This window comes from Sinohyriopsis cumingii, chromosome 11, assembly GCF_028554795.1.
Source record: "Sinohyriopsis cumingii isolate HCF-2022 chromosome 11, ASM2855479v2, whole genome shotgun sequence".
NCBI lineage: Eukaryota > Metazoa > Mollusca > Bivalvia > Unionida > Unionidae > Sinohyriopsis > Sinohyriopsis cumingii.
Window position 1 is genome coordinate 17596431 of NC_142971.1, and position 12731 is coordinate 17609161.

The 12731-nt window shown below is 34.4% G+C and overlaps 1 long non-coding RNA gene across 1 annotated transcript; it reads right to left on the minus strand.

The window, feature by feature from the left end:
• Positions 1-6494: 6494 nt before the first annotated feature.
• Positions 6495-11199, minus strand: LOC149787679 (uncharacterized). The gene is made up of 3 exons (XR_016424089.1): positions 10956-11199; positions 10647-10723; positions 6495-8086 (listed from the first exon to the last, which is right to left on the minus strand). It is a non-coding gene; the product is annotated as an uncharacterized LOC149787679 (long non-coding RNA).
• Between the last annotated feature and the right edge of the window lie 1532 nt (positions 11200-12731).

Sequence of the window (12731 nt, forward strand, 5' to 3'; positions counted from 1 at the left end):
CTTTTGGTTATTATTTCGACACAAGATTTAAATTGCTAGATTTAAATTGCTTACCTCTAAATTAGAAAGAATTATAATAAATTTTGATTTCTCAAGGCCTAGGTGTAAACAAGTGTCCAACTTCCTCATTAGGTGGGTGGATCTAGGCTCTGGACAAGCATTCCATTAAAAGAAAAATCATCTCCTGCAAGTCGCTCAATGGAAATTCGGATAAAGTCCGTTTGGACGAGTCACTAGTACATTTGGGAAGACATCAACTTTTTCAAAGTAAATGTAGTCCGATTTATGATTCACAACCATAAACCTTTATGTTGCAGCCACTGACGTCAACATGTAGGGCAATTTATTTTTAAAAAAAAGTCTCTATCTAACATCAAATGGGGCTGTTTATGCCACCAAAGCGGGACAATTAGTGATCAAAATCTACAGCTTAAGTATCCTACGTAAATCCATGCGTCTTAAATATACCTATGTAATGGTATCGTATAGGAGGAAGTAACAATCTACAAGTTTCACGCCCATTATGTTTCGTTATTCAATAGATGTTACATCTATCATTTCTTGTCTGGCGAATTTAGACACCTACGCTCCAGCGGATGAATCAGACGTCAGCGTTTTGAGACAAATTTATATCAAGGTTATCACTATCTATAGTTACAGTTTAAATTCACAATAGCTCTCTCGTCTTAAACTAAGTAATAAACAAGAGCGAAAACCAAGCAACTAGTTTTGTAAAATTCAACAAATAAATTATATCCCTAAAAACATATAATGAAACTTTCAAAAGAATTTAAAGTATTTTGAATGAAATCCCACGTAGTCCTAAGGGTTATATCAAAAGTCCAAATGTACGAATTTCAAAATAATTCCACAGGTATTGAAAACAAATTCCGTGCCTGTAGTCCCTAATGTGTTAATGTGCCAGTGGCCTGGATTTTGGTAATTTACTAACAGTCTTTTCATGTATCACATCATTATAATTAAAAAATGTCAAATGCAATGAAAATAACATTTCACAATATCGAATAAAATTAAAAAATACAATAAAAAGAGCATGGCACGATATTAAATAATATTTTGAAGGAAAACACTGATCAAAAGGGTTTAAAATATTTCAGTAAAATTCTACGCAATCTATTTTACAACTAGGCTTGTAAGATAATTATAACACCAATATTAGCATGCAGTTCTTGTTATCTTTAGTTTTCTTTTTTGCATGTTAGTTTTACTCTTTTTTGTTATTTTTTAAAAATAAATTTATTTGTATAACATCAGCATAACATATTTATGGGTGACTACGGTTATTAATTTGTTTCAGCCAAGTGTGGTAAAAAGAATTCCCGTTCTTATGGATAGTACTTGTGAGCCGATATTGAGTTTATCTTCCTATTGCATACATAATATCAACACAGAAATACCAGCGACATTGAAGTAAAAAATGTTTGCGAATAGAATGTCGTAAGAATTTGGTATTAACCAAGAATAAGGAAAGTGACAATTTTAGTGTTGTGTTAGTCCTACCCTAATAACCTTTAAGTCTGTTCACTTGCAATCAAACCTTGAGCTACGCATGTGTGAAACAGAATCGCATTTAAACTAACCTAGGAGCAATAAGTGAAAATATCACTATCATCATAATACTGGTTCGGTGTGGTCTAGCACAACTTTGAAATGGGCGTGTATTACCGAAGTTACCTGTGACGCAGGAAAGAGAATGTATCACCGTTATCGTTCCAAACAAAATTTGACTCAGAAGTTGGCCGTATGTAGGCCAATAGCTGCTCATGTCTTATGAGAGCCATGCTACATGGGAAACTCGGTGTCGAGCAATCGCTCCGACACTGACTATTTTATCATTTCAGCATACATATATAATAAACAACAGGGCAGCATCAACTGATGTTGCCTAAGCAGAGAAGGAAGCACCTCTTCTGACTGGTTTGAAGGCATTAGAGCCGTTTCTATGGCGTTATCGCCGAGACACAATACCATAAGGTACACATTTAGACGATTCGTATGAAAACATAAGAGAGAAACCTCAGTAACATTATCGTACCCCATTGGCTGACACATTAAACAACTTCTTCGTCAATATGTTTGAGACGGCTAGGCAGAAATGACAATTCTCCCTAAGATAGGCAAATACGGTAAGACATTGTTAAATGTGTGTAGGCAGCTTAACATGTATACGGTGGTTTCAGATTTATGTACGAACAGGTTTGATGTAAAAGCCCACTCTATGAAATGCAAGTTTAAGTCAGAATGTTCATTCACACTCTGTGGTAGAAACTTAAGCAAGCGCGATGAATGTTATTGAAGTAGGCATAGAAAAAGTTATTGTTACTAAATAATACATTAAATACAACATACATTAGATGAGTTATTTGGAAATATTTTGAAATTAACGCACTAACCTTGCGATTTTTGTAATTCAAGATACAAAATATGGTATAGCAAAAACATACCTGTGTGAGAATTACCACAGTCCAGAAGTATTCTCCTTATGAAACGAGTTGTATATTAAATGAACAGTAAACGATACACGTATTGTCTGTAATATAGAAAGAGTTCAAATTGTAAAAGTTCAAGTCACTACCACTGGAAAGGAAACTGTCATTGCGTCTGTCGTTGACTTGTGGCCTGACATAGATGTCGATATTGGACCCATGGAAATCTCTGTTTATGGCATGGATAGATGTATCTCAGCCTGGGTTGTAGGTAGCTCGAATTCAGGGCTGGACTATGTATAGTATGCATTCGACATGTCGGGAATTTCAGGTGTTACTGCAAGAAGAATTCTCACCGGCGACGTATACATTGTATACTGGAAATCGTATCAGTTGTAATATGTTCGTTACATTTGTGATGTTTCTGATGCTGATGTTTTAGAACAGACCCTTCTTGTGTGCGAAAAGTACGAAAATCACAGAAGAGTTGTCCAGTCGTTCCGGAGTTGATTTAGCGTAGCTGGGCGGCGTGATGTCTGATGGTCGCAAATGTTTTGGTGCGAGTCTCTCTCGTGAATCATCATTTTGCGGAGTGACACCTTTATCCATGATATTCGTCCACCACTTGTTATGAATAAGAGTTTTGTGTATCACAATCTTCTTCTCATTTCTTGCTATGAGAAGGAATTAATCATCAATTAAGAGAAGTATTTATCCATGGAGAGAGAGAGAGAGAGAGAGAGAGAGAGAGAGAGAGAGAGAGAGAGAGAGAGAGTTCCGGGCTCTCTTGAAAGAGGGTGCCACTCATAACGGTGTAAATACTGCTAAATCTTGAGGAATTTGGCAAGCGGAGGTACGGGATGCTGTAAAGACAGAAGTCTCTTTGAGTTTCTGACGAGTAAACTGTCGTGTCCGTGGACTGACGCTTTTTAGATCAGTTTCTTAAGACATAGCCAAATATGGATATACATCAGGTTCTTGTGGTCCGTCAGAACCTCAAAGTGAGGCCTCATAGGTTCTTACAGATTATCGTCTGGGTCTATGTGCGTCATTAGGTAGACAATTCTGCTAGATCAGCTCATTTACTCATCCAGAAAAATCATTGGAATTCGTCTAGTTCATCTATCTACAAAATTTCCAAGTGTAGTTTTTTTTTGTGCTGACTTATGATACAAGGGAAATGTATGTACAAGACGGTTTTGCCTTTTTGCTCACAATCTTTATTAAATAGTATATAATTGTAATTCCGAAATAAATCGATTTAATCTCAATATATTTTAATAGAAAATTACTTTCAGTGTAATTTAATCAAAAATTACTTTTAATATAATTTAGTCAAAACATGCTTTTAATACAATTTAGGGACAATTTCAATCTTATTATTTGTACTAAATAATTATGTCCTAATAAACACAACAACAGAGCCCGAATGTAGATCAGCCTCATCTCTAAAACATTAAATGCTGTGAACAAGTTTAGCAATTTCCAAGTGAAAAACTATGTGCTAGACTCAGATTCAAAATAAATATGTTTACATTCAAACATAATGATCTGATTTTTTAACATACACTCTTAGACTATGTATTAGATTGATTACAAAATAAAGGTCACTGGTTTGAACACCTTGAACTTGACTTTGGGGAAAGTTAAGTACAAAATACAGATATACATAGCATAAATCATTAAGAAAATTCAGCAAATAATACAAATTAAATATAGATAATACCAGCATCTATTACAATAAAATGTACCTGACCGCCATTAATATTTCTCTTCATTTATATGTTTTACAGATTCAACACAATAGGTCAAAATTTGTATAAAAAGAAAACTGACTGATGAAATCAAACTTAAACGGTGGGTTGGTTTGGGTGAATGCGAGTAATGGTTTGCAGTTCATTCAACTTTAATGCATGAGGGGTAGGGAAAACAATAAAGTACTTATAAAGAAAAATCTTTTCAGCGCACTGGATCTGTTGAAATATACCATAACGTAATTAGTATACCCCCTTATGATCTGGATCAGATTTGTGCAGTCTGATTACGAACTAAATTCCCATGGAGAAAAGTTGCTTATTATTGGGATCTAATTAGCTGAATGGCCTTGGTTACTACTTTATATTGCTATTTACAAGTTGCCTGAACCCTCGCATTACCATTTCAGAAATATTTAGAGAGGGGCTAATTAACCTAGCAGCTAGTACACATCAAGTACCAATATATCATGGGTTTTCTGCAACTTTTTGTTACGGTTAGTTAGCTAATTGTACCTACTTGACCTTTCTGCAACTGTTTGTTACGGTTAGTTAGCTAATTGTACCTACTTGACCTTTCTGCAACTGTTTATTACGGTTAGTTAACTAATTGTACCTACTTGACCATTAACAGATCCTAACAGAGCATATGAGCTGTCTTCTCTTTCTGAGTTAACCATATGATTTACAAAATGCGATGTTAACACCATGGAAAACAGTGATTAAAGAATGCAAGTCGCAAAACCCATCTTCATAACATTTGTAAAGTGTGTGAGATTGAGGAAAGAAGCAACCATATCATGTCCTACCATTGGTTCCTAATGTATCTGATTTAATCGATCTCCCGTTGTTGCAGCCAGAAGCTGCAACGTGGCAATACGCCAAAATGGCGGGTGGAAAAAAGTGATGAACTAAAGTGTCAAAGAGACAAAATGCAGAAAGCTAATATCGCTTTATCTCCCTTTGACATTTGTAATTAAAAATGGTTAATCGTCACAAGGATGAATTCATAATACATGCGTATAATTTTGCAGAATTATCGTGTTATCGACGTGAAACTTAATACGCTATTTACATAGACTCGTGAAATGATATAAAACATGGAAATATCTATTCTGAATATAACTTGGGAACAATCGATTATGAAAATGACTAACATAATATGTATTCTATAAATTAAAATAGTAAGTTTTATATCGGTGAATTCCACGACAAAATATTTACTTTTGCTTGATAGCAGTAACAAATAACCTAAAACAAAATCTACTTGTTCCGCCTTTTGAATTCTTAAAGAGTGAGAATTTATCGTGGGACTACGTTAGAGTGATGTAAAATTTGAAGATTTTAAACACTATTCTCAGGGACTTTCAGCCCATGAGAAATTAAATATTTACAGTAATATATATATATATATATATATATATATATATATATATATATATATATATATATATATATATATATATATATATATATATATGCAATAAACTCAGTGCTTTAAACTCTTAATACAAAACATAGACAAGACAAACAAATACAACAGAAAAATCACTGTATTTGCAAAACTTTACATGGCTGTTTCTACAAGAATTAAACCTTTAAATTTATAATGTTTCAAATAGTTTATTTCAGCTTGTCGCGGATGCTGGAAAATACTTTTATTGACCTAGAACTCGATGAGCCATAACGACATCTGTTATTTTATGTAAATATATGCACGCGCAAATGATATCCCGGATATTTCTTTGCTATTGTAGTAATTATAGGCTATCAAGCACATTTAGAAAATATTTAAAAGAAAATGTGTCGGCTGCATAAGATAGTTTTATTTGTGCACTGGCTCCCTTTTTGCTAGTCTTCTTGGTTTAAACGCGGCGTACATATATATATATATATATATATATATATATATATATATATATATATATATATATATATATATATATATATATATATATAATGAAAAGTTTTGCATGTTTGTATAAATGACGTATATCTAGGTAAATTCAGTAGTAGTAGTAATATACTGAAGGAAAAAATTAATCGCACTATATGATTAAAGGTGTAGTAATACTGTGACTGAAAATACTACACTCAGGATATATGTTCCCCTCCTGTTCTTCAGAAAATAGTCAAATGGTTTTACAGCATGAATGTATTTTATAGTGTATAGTGTAGTAAGGAAGTAGTTATGTAAGTAAATATACTTATTTAATAAATATTGGAAGATCATACTATGCAAAATAAACCTAAGGGATGTGGCGCAACAAGATGAAAGAAACAAGGGAGATGGTGAAATCATATAAACTATTTAATAGATTTTTAGATAAAGGTAGCAATTATAGATTCCTAAAATACAGGATCAACATTTTTAGAGTATTTTTTCTTCTTTTGCTTTGGTGGTGATGCCAGGGTTAGATTCGGGCATTCCTGGCATTGATTTAAAGGAAATTGTTTCTTCTTTAGAATATGAGCGTAGTTGGTATGATTGTCTCTGTGCATTTTACAGACACTGAACACTGAGCCACTTTTTTGGTCCGGAAGTGAAATCTGTGACCCACTGCATGTTTGCTTGTTTACAGTCCAGCTTCTAAAAAAATCCGGTTAACATATGACCAGAAATTCACAATGAGTTAAAGTTGAAGATGGTTTGGATTAACACAGGATTTAATAGGATTTGGACACATTGGAAAATTAGTACTGCGAAACGGATGTAGGGATTATATGGGATAAATAATTAGGATAGTATGGAGCTTATGGGAATTTAACATTACATTAACGACAGTATGGTTCTCTAAGGGAATAGAAAATGATGAAGAGACAGTCAAATATACCTAATGACGGATACAGTTTTTCAAAACTGGAAAAACTGGATATTCTAAGGTATGATTGTATGTATTGAATGTATTTCAAGAACTTCAAAAGTACTTTACTGTGTCTGTCTAATTCGATTTAAGGAAACCAGTGTTAAGATTGGTCGCATTGAATAAACTCAGCTGCAATACTGTATCAGCTGTGTCGAAACCAATGAATGAAATCTGTGTTATTTCGCTATATTCATATAATTTATATTTCTATTGTGTGTGTGTGTGTGTGTGTGAGAGAGAGAGAGAGAGAGAGAGAGAGAGAGAGAATAAAACTATAAATAATGACAAAGCACCAAACAGAATGCAATGAGTGATTGTACTTAAAAGGAAAATAATAAGTTTATTCAGAGCTAGGTAAAAAAGTGTAGAATACTTTTTTCCTTTATACCAATTATATGTTGGTTGCTTGTTCTTCTTTTCAAGCAAAGACAATTATACATACAAATGGGGAAGGATGTTATATATTTTTTTCGACCATTGTTACCTGACACAAATGCACAAGCACATAAACGTTGGTTAGGGGAGTATACTATAATATTATTACAATACAAACACACAATGACACACCCAACAAGCGTATGCAGCTAACTTCCTTGAATACTGCCAGCCTTCATATCGGTCTATACAAACAAAATCTGAATTTCCACGGTACTTTCTCAGTGTAAGAAATAATCACGTCTCACATCCATTTTGAGTCAGAGAAAGTATGGTCCATCATCAGGGATGCGACGTATGTGTATGAAACACCATCTTTGACATAATCGACGTTGGACTGGGTGCCACGACGCTTTTGTTTTTGCTTTTCATAACTAAAGACAGTATTAGAGAATCCGGAAATATTTTTAATCTAGCGCGTAGGACGGGTTGTAGACCCCGTATTTCGAGTGATATGCAAACAAACAGGCATAACTGCCACACTGTTTGGATGCACTTGCAATTTTCTCTTCAAGTCCACAAGCAGGAACATCAGCACATATACAACGTAGGCGAATACCATTTGTAGTAGCTCAAAACGTGACTGCAAGATAATGATATAGAATTTAAACATATTGATTAAACTTCCGTTTTTACAATGTTAACATCGTTTTTAGCCAGTTCAATTTTCATTTTACACAATATTAACATCGTTTGCAACCATATTTAACTTCCATTTTACACAATGTTAACATAGTTTGGTAACTATGTACAACTCACGCGAAAACGCAAACAGCATGGATCCAGATATCAAGATTTGCTCTTTTTTGCTTAAAATTGTACAAAGATCAGCACATATTCTGATTTCCGGTATGTAGTTATAGAACCGGTCCTACGTTATTCACAATTTGGTTTGTGCAGCACTAAGATAATTATAATAATGGAGAAATCATGCAGACGTTAATGTAAATCACGATTGTATGAACCGGATGTTTTACATCTTGCATGCCAGATAATGTATTTTATCAGCAGTTGAAAAAATACTTTTTGTTAAAGAGCAACAAAATACCCTTCGAACTTACTTCAGAGACGTTTACTTTGGGTTTGAGGTAGAGTATAACTTTTATTTTAAAAATGTTAAATCATTTTTTATATAAAACGTTTCCTTTCATGCAAATTGTGGATATTTTCGGGTCTCAGAAAGTAGTTTTCAAAATTATTAAGATTGATTTATACATGTCAATTCTATAAAAAAAATCGAAATGTTGTATGTCATATTTTATCAGGGTGGAAATATTGATGATAACAATAACAGTGTTATCAATGATGTCGAACAAACCTTATAAGATTTTAGATTAGATTATAAACTTGCATGTAACGATCACCCCATTACAAATAGTGAAGAACCAATCAGCCGTTTAGCATTTGATTTGCCGATGTAATTTGTCACGGACGATCTGGGTAAACGAGAAGTATTGGGAAAGTTCTGAATATTTTCTTATAACTTTTCCGGTTTCATGAACATGTCCATAACTTTAATGCTCGATCGATAGACAAAATAACATTCCATAAAATGATCTGTCGCTGCATGGGCATCACGTCTGACACATGCAAATATATGCCTGTGACGTAATATAGGTAAATGACAGTGACGTAATATTGTCGAAGGAGATCCATTCTGGTACCGATCATTGTGTGTGTGTGTGTGTGTGTGTGTGTGTGTGTGATTTGGATTTTTGACGTAGCTTTAAAACAAATTATGTCATATCGCTACGAGGTTTGCAGTTTGGCAGTTTATAGTGATGTCTAGCACTGGGGCATCATGCTGCGTACATATAGCATGATGTCCCACCCAGTCACATTATCCTGACACCAGGCTGACCTGTCTGAACACTAATCTATTACGGCTGAGCTCCCATCGAGGCAGCTGTTAGTATGACTTTTATAAGTCTTTGTTATGACTCAGCCGGGGTTCGAACCATCGACCTCCCGTGGACGCTCTAACCACTTACGCCACCGGAGCTGTCCACTACCAAGGAAAGAGCATACCTATAAAAAGTATACCGAACAAAGAGCATAATATAAAATCCGGGAACTCTCAGGGTACTTACGATATCATGGTCTACTTTTACGGATGTAATTCTGCTGATTTCATCTTTTTAAAGATTCTCACGTATCTATGGAAGATGATCCACATTATGGATGGCAATTGTTGTGATAGGAGAGTGGGAAGTGGCTGAGGTGAAGAGGGACATTAAGGAAGCTGTTTAATGCACAGTGGAATATATTTCTATGATCACGGGTAATATTCGTCAGCCGTTTTTAATAGAATGAAAAATCGTTTGAAGCTCAGAAAATATATTACTACAAGATGTTATGGCATTTGTTGAAGGATGAAATATGAAAAGACCATAGACGTTTGAAAGAGAGTGTCACAGGTGATAAAACATTTGATTTACTATTTTTAACCTGACAAAAGAGAAACTAATACAGTTGGATCTGAGAAACTGAACAGAGACAATATGACGATTGGCCTAGTCGAATTGTAAAGAGTATTATACATTATTTCTTGATGCAGTAGACCCGGTCGTCCAGGCACCTGTGCCTTATTCTGGTTAATGCCACTGTGCATTTTTAAAGTGTTGCCAAGTATAGAAGAACATTTTCAAACAACCCATTGGCGCACTGGTACCTGGTGTATTAATCTACTCCATGACAACATACTGGGGAATTGATCCGCCATTGTGACAGACTTCCTGACGGAGCACAGAATCCAAACTTTTCCATATCCTCCATACAGTCTTTATTTAGATCGAGCTTACATATGGCTGATTCACATTATCAAAAATTCGCTGAGGAGCAGGCGAATTGAAAGCCACCAAGTGGTTGGAAGTGCAGTTCTCCAATGTGTGAACAACGTACCAAAGAGTGAATACAAAATAGTATCTGATACATGTAATTGAATAATCAGACTGAGAAAGTGTGGATAGGTACATGGACGTAATTTTAGAGGATGGACTGACGAACTTCCCACTAATAAAAAACTTTGTTGTACAGCGTAATAATATTCAGTACTTTTGAAATATCCCTCGTAGGCTGATTGCTTAAATATGTTAATTACATATGGGTACAAACGGTAAATTTTCTCATGAATAATAACTTACCACACTCTTTCTCTTTTTTCTATTTAGTCCTCTTTTTCCTTCGTCAGAATGTATCCTCACTGAGCGACATGGTGATTCTAGGAAAGATGAGCGCAGTGAGACGATCAGGTCAAATAAATACGAAAATAAACGACAGTATTTAAATTGCATGATTCACGTGAAAACATTAAAAATACGAGGTTCTGGCATTTTCTATTATTTTAACGATTACAAGAATCATTTAAAGCGATACAATCATTGAGTTAATTAATTGATTAATGAATTAATTATTAAAGAGCCATATCTGTATTATCGATATTCAAATTTTACCTGGCACGTTGCTCATTCTGTGATACCTGTAATTTTAACAATATGTGACTGTCTGTTTCTCCCTGAACGAGTTCTTTTAAATGATTACATATCTGTTAAACACTGGTTTAAAAGTAGACCCCCTGACGTCATTGCGAATGTTATCATATTCCATATTTCCCTCAATTATGACGATGTTAAACTTGATATATTATTTTGGGCTAGATAAGTCCTGTATTTATGTGCATGAGATCGTCATGTTATTATCGTCGTTGTGGCGTAAATAAACAACTGACAGCAAACTTCGGTTTCAAGTGTCGTGCCCTTGTTCACTTGTAACCAATAACGTTTTGCACAGAAAACGCGCTCTTGGGAGGGGCAGGTCCAGGATTGTTTATAAGGATTATTCAAGTTTCAAACGTGTGATTCGTTTTACATGAAAGACTAAGTTTCTCCGTTGTTCAACTGTACGGTGTATTTTATTTAACTCAGAATAAGGGTTTTTGAATAAACCCCTGAACCAGAATTCTTCACTGCTTTGGAATAAATTATTTCATTGGCGGGTCAAAGAGAGAAAGACAATTGTTACATACTGTATATATATGTAAACAGATGGTATGTATATCTACATGATAGGTGTTCATGATAAAACAAGTCACAAAATGAAGGTATTACTTTTAATCAGAAAAATAGTCCTATGTCAGCAAAACTAAAACAAACTTGTCAGAATAAATCTGTACAGTATTTAGTTCTATAAATAACAACACTAGCGGCACCACCAACATTAACAACGAAGATCAATAACAACATATTATCACAACAATAACAAAAACCAAGAGCATAGAAATACGGTTGGATTTTCATTAGCATTTGTATGTGGAAGAACTTTCATATAATGAGAACAAAACTGACGATATTATATGCAAATGCGTGTATAATAAGTAAATATAGACAATAAAAAACCAAAACACCCGTTACACTTTTGGGTTTGACTCGTAGTGTTATTGAAGCCTCTGTGACCCATCATAATATGAAATATCACTGCTAACCATTAAGCTATCCTAGTAGGATATATCAATGCTAATCAGTAAGCTATCCCGGGAGCAGATATCACTGCTAATCAGTAAGCTATCCTAGTAAGATATATCAATGCTAATCAGTAAGCTGTCTTAGTAGGAGATATCAATGCTAATCGGTAAGCTAATCCAGTGGGAGATATCACTGCTAATCAGTAAGCTATCCTAGTACGATATATCAATACTAATCAATAAGCTATCATAGTAGGCGATATCAATGCTAATCAGTAAGCTATCCTAGTAGGATATATCAATGCTAATCAGTAAGCTATCCCAGTAGGATATATCAATACTAATCAGTAACCTATCCCAGTAGGAGATATCAATGCTAATCAGTAAGATATCCTAGTACGAGATATTACTGCTAATCAGTAAGCTATCCTAGTAAGATATATCAATGCTAATCAGTAAGCTATCCCAGTAGGAGACATCACTGCTAATCAGTAAGCTATCCTAGTAAAATTTATCAATGCTAATCAGTAAGCTATCATAGTAAGAGATATAACTGCTAATCAGTAAGCTATCATAGTAGGAGATATCAATGCTAATCAGTAAGCTATCCTAGTAGAAGATATCAATGCTAATTAGTAAGCTATCCTAGATCATCACATATGGCTACAAACGATGTTAACATTGTAAAAATCAATTTATTTAAATTCTATATCATTATCTTGCAGTCACGTGTGGCAGTTATGCCTGTTTGTTTGCATATCACTCGAAA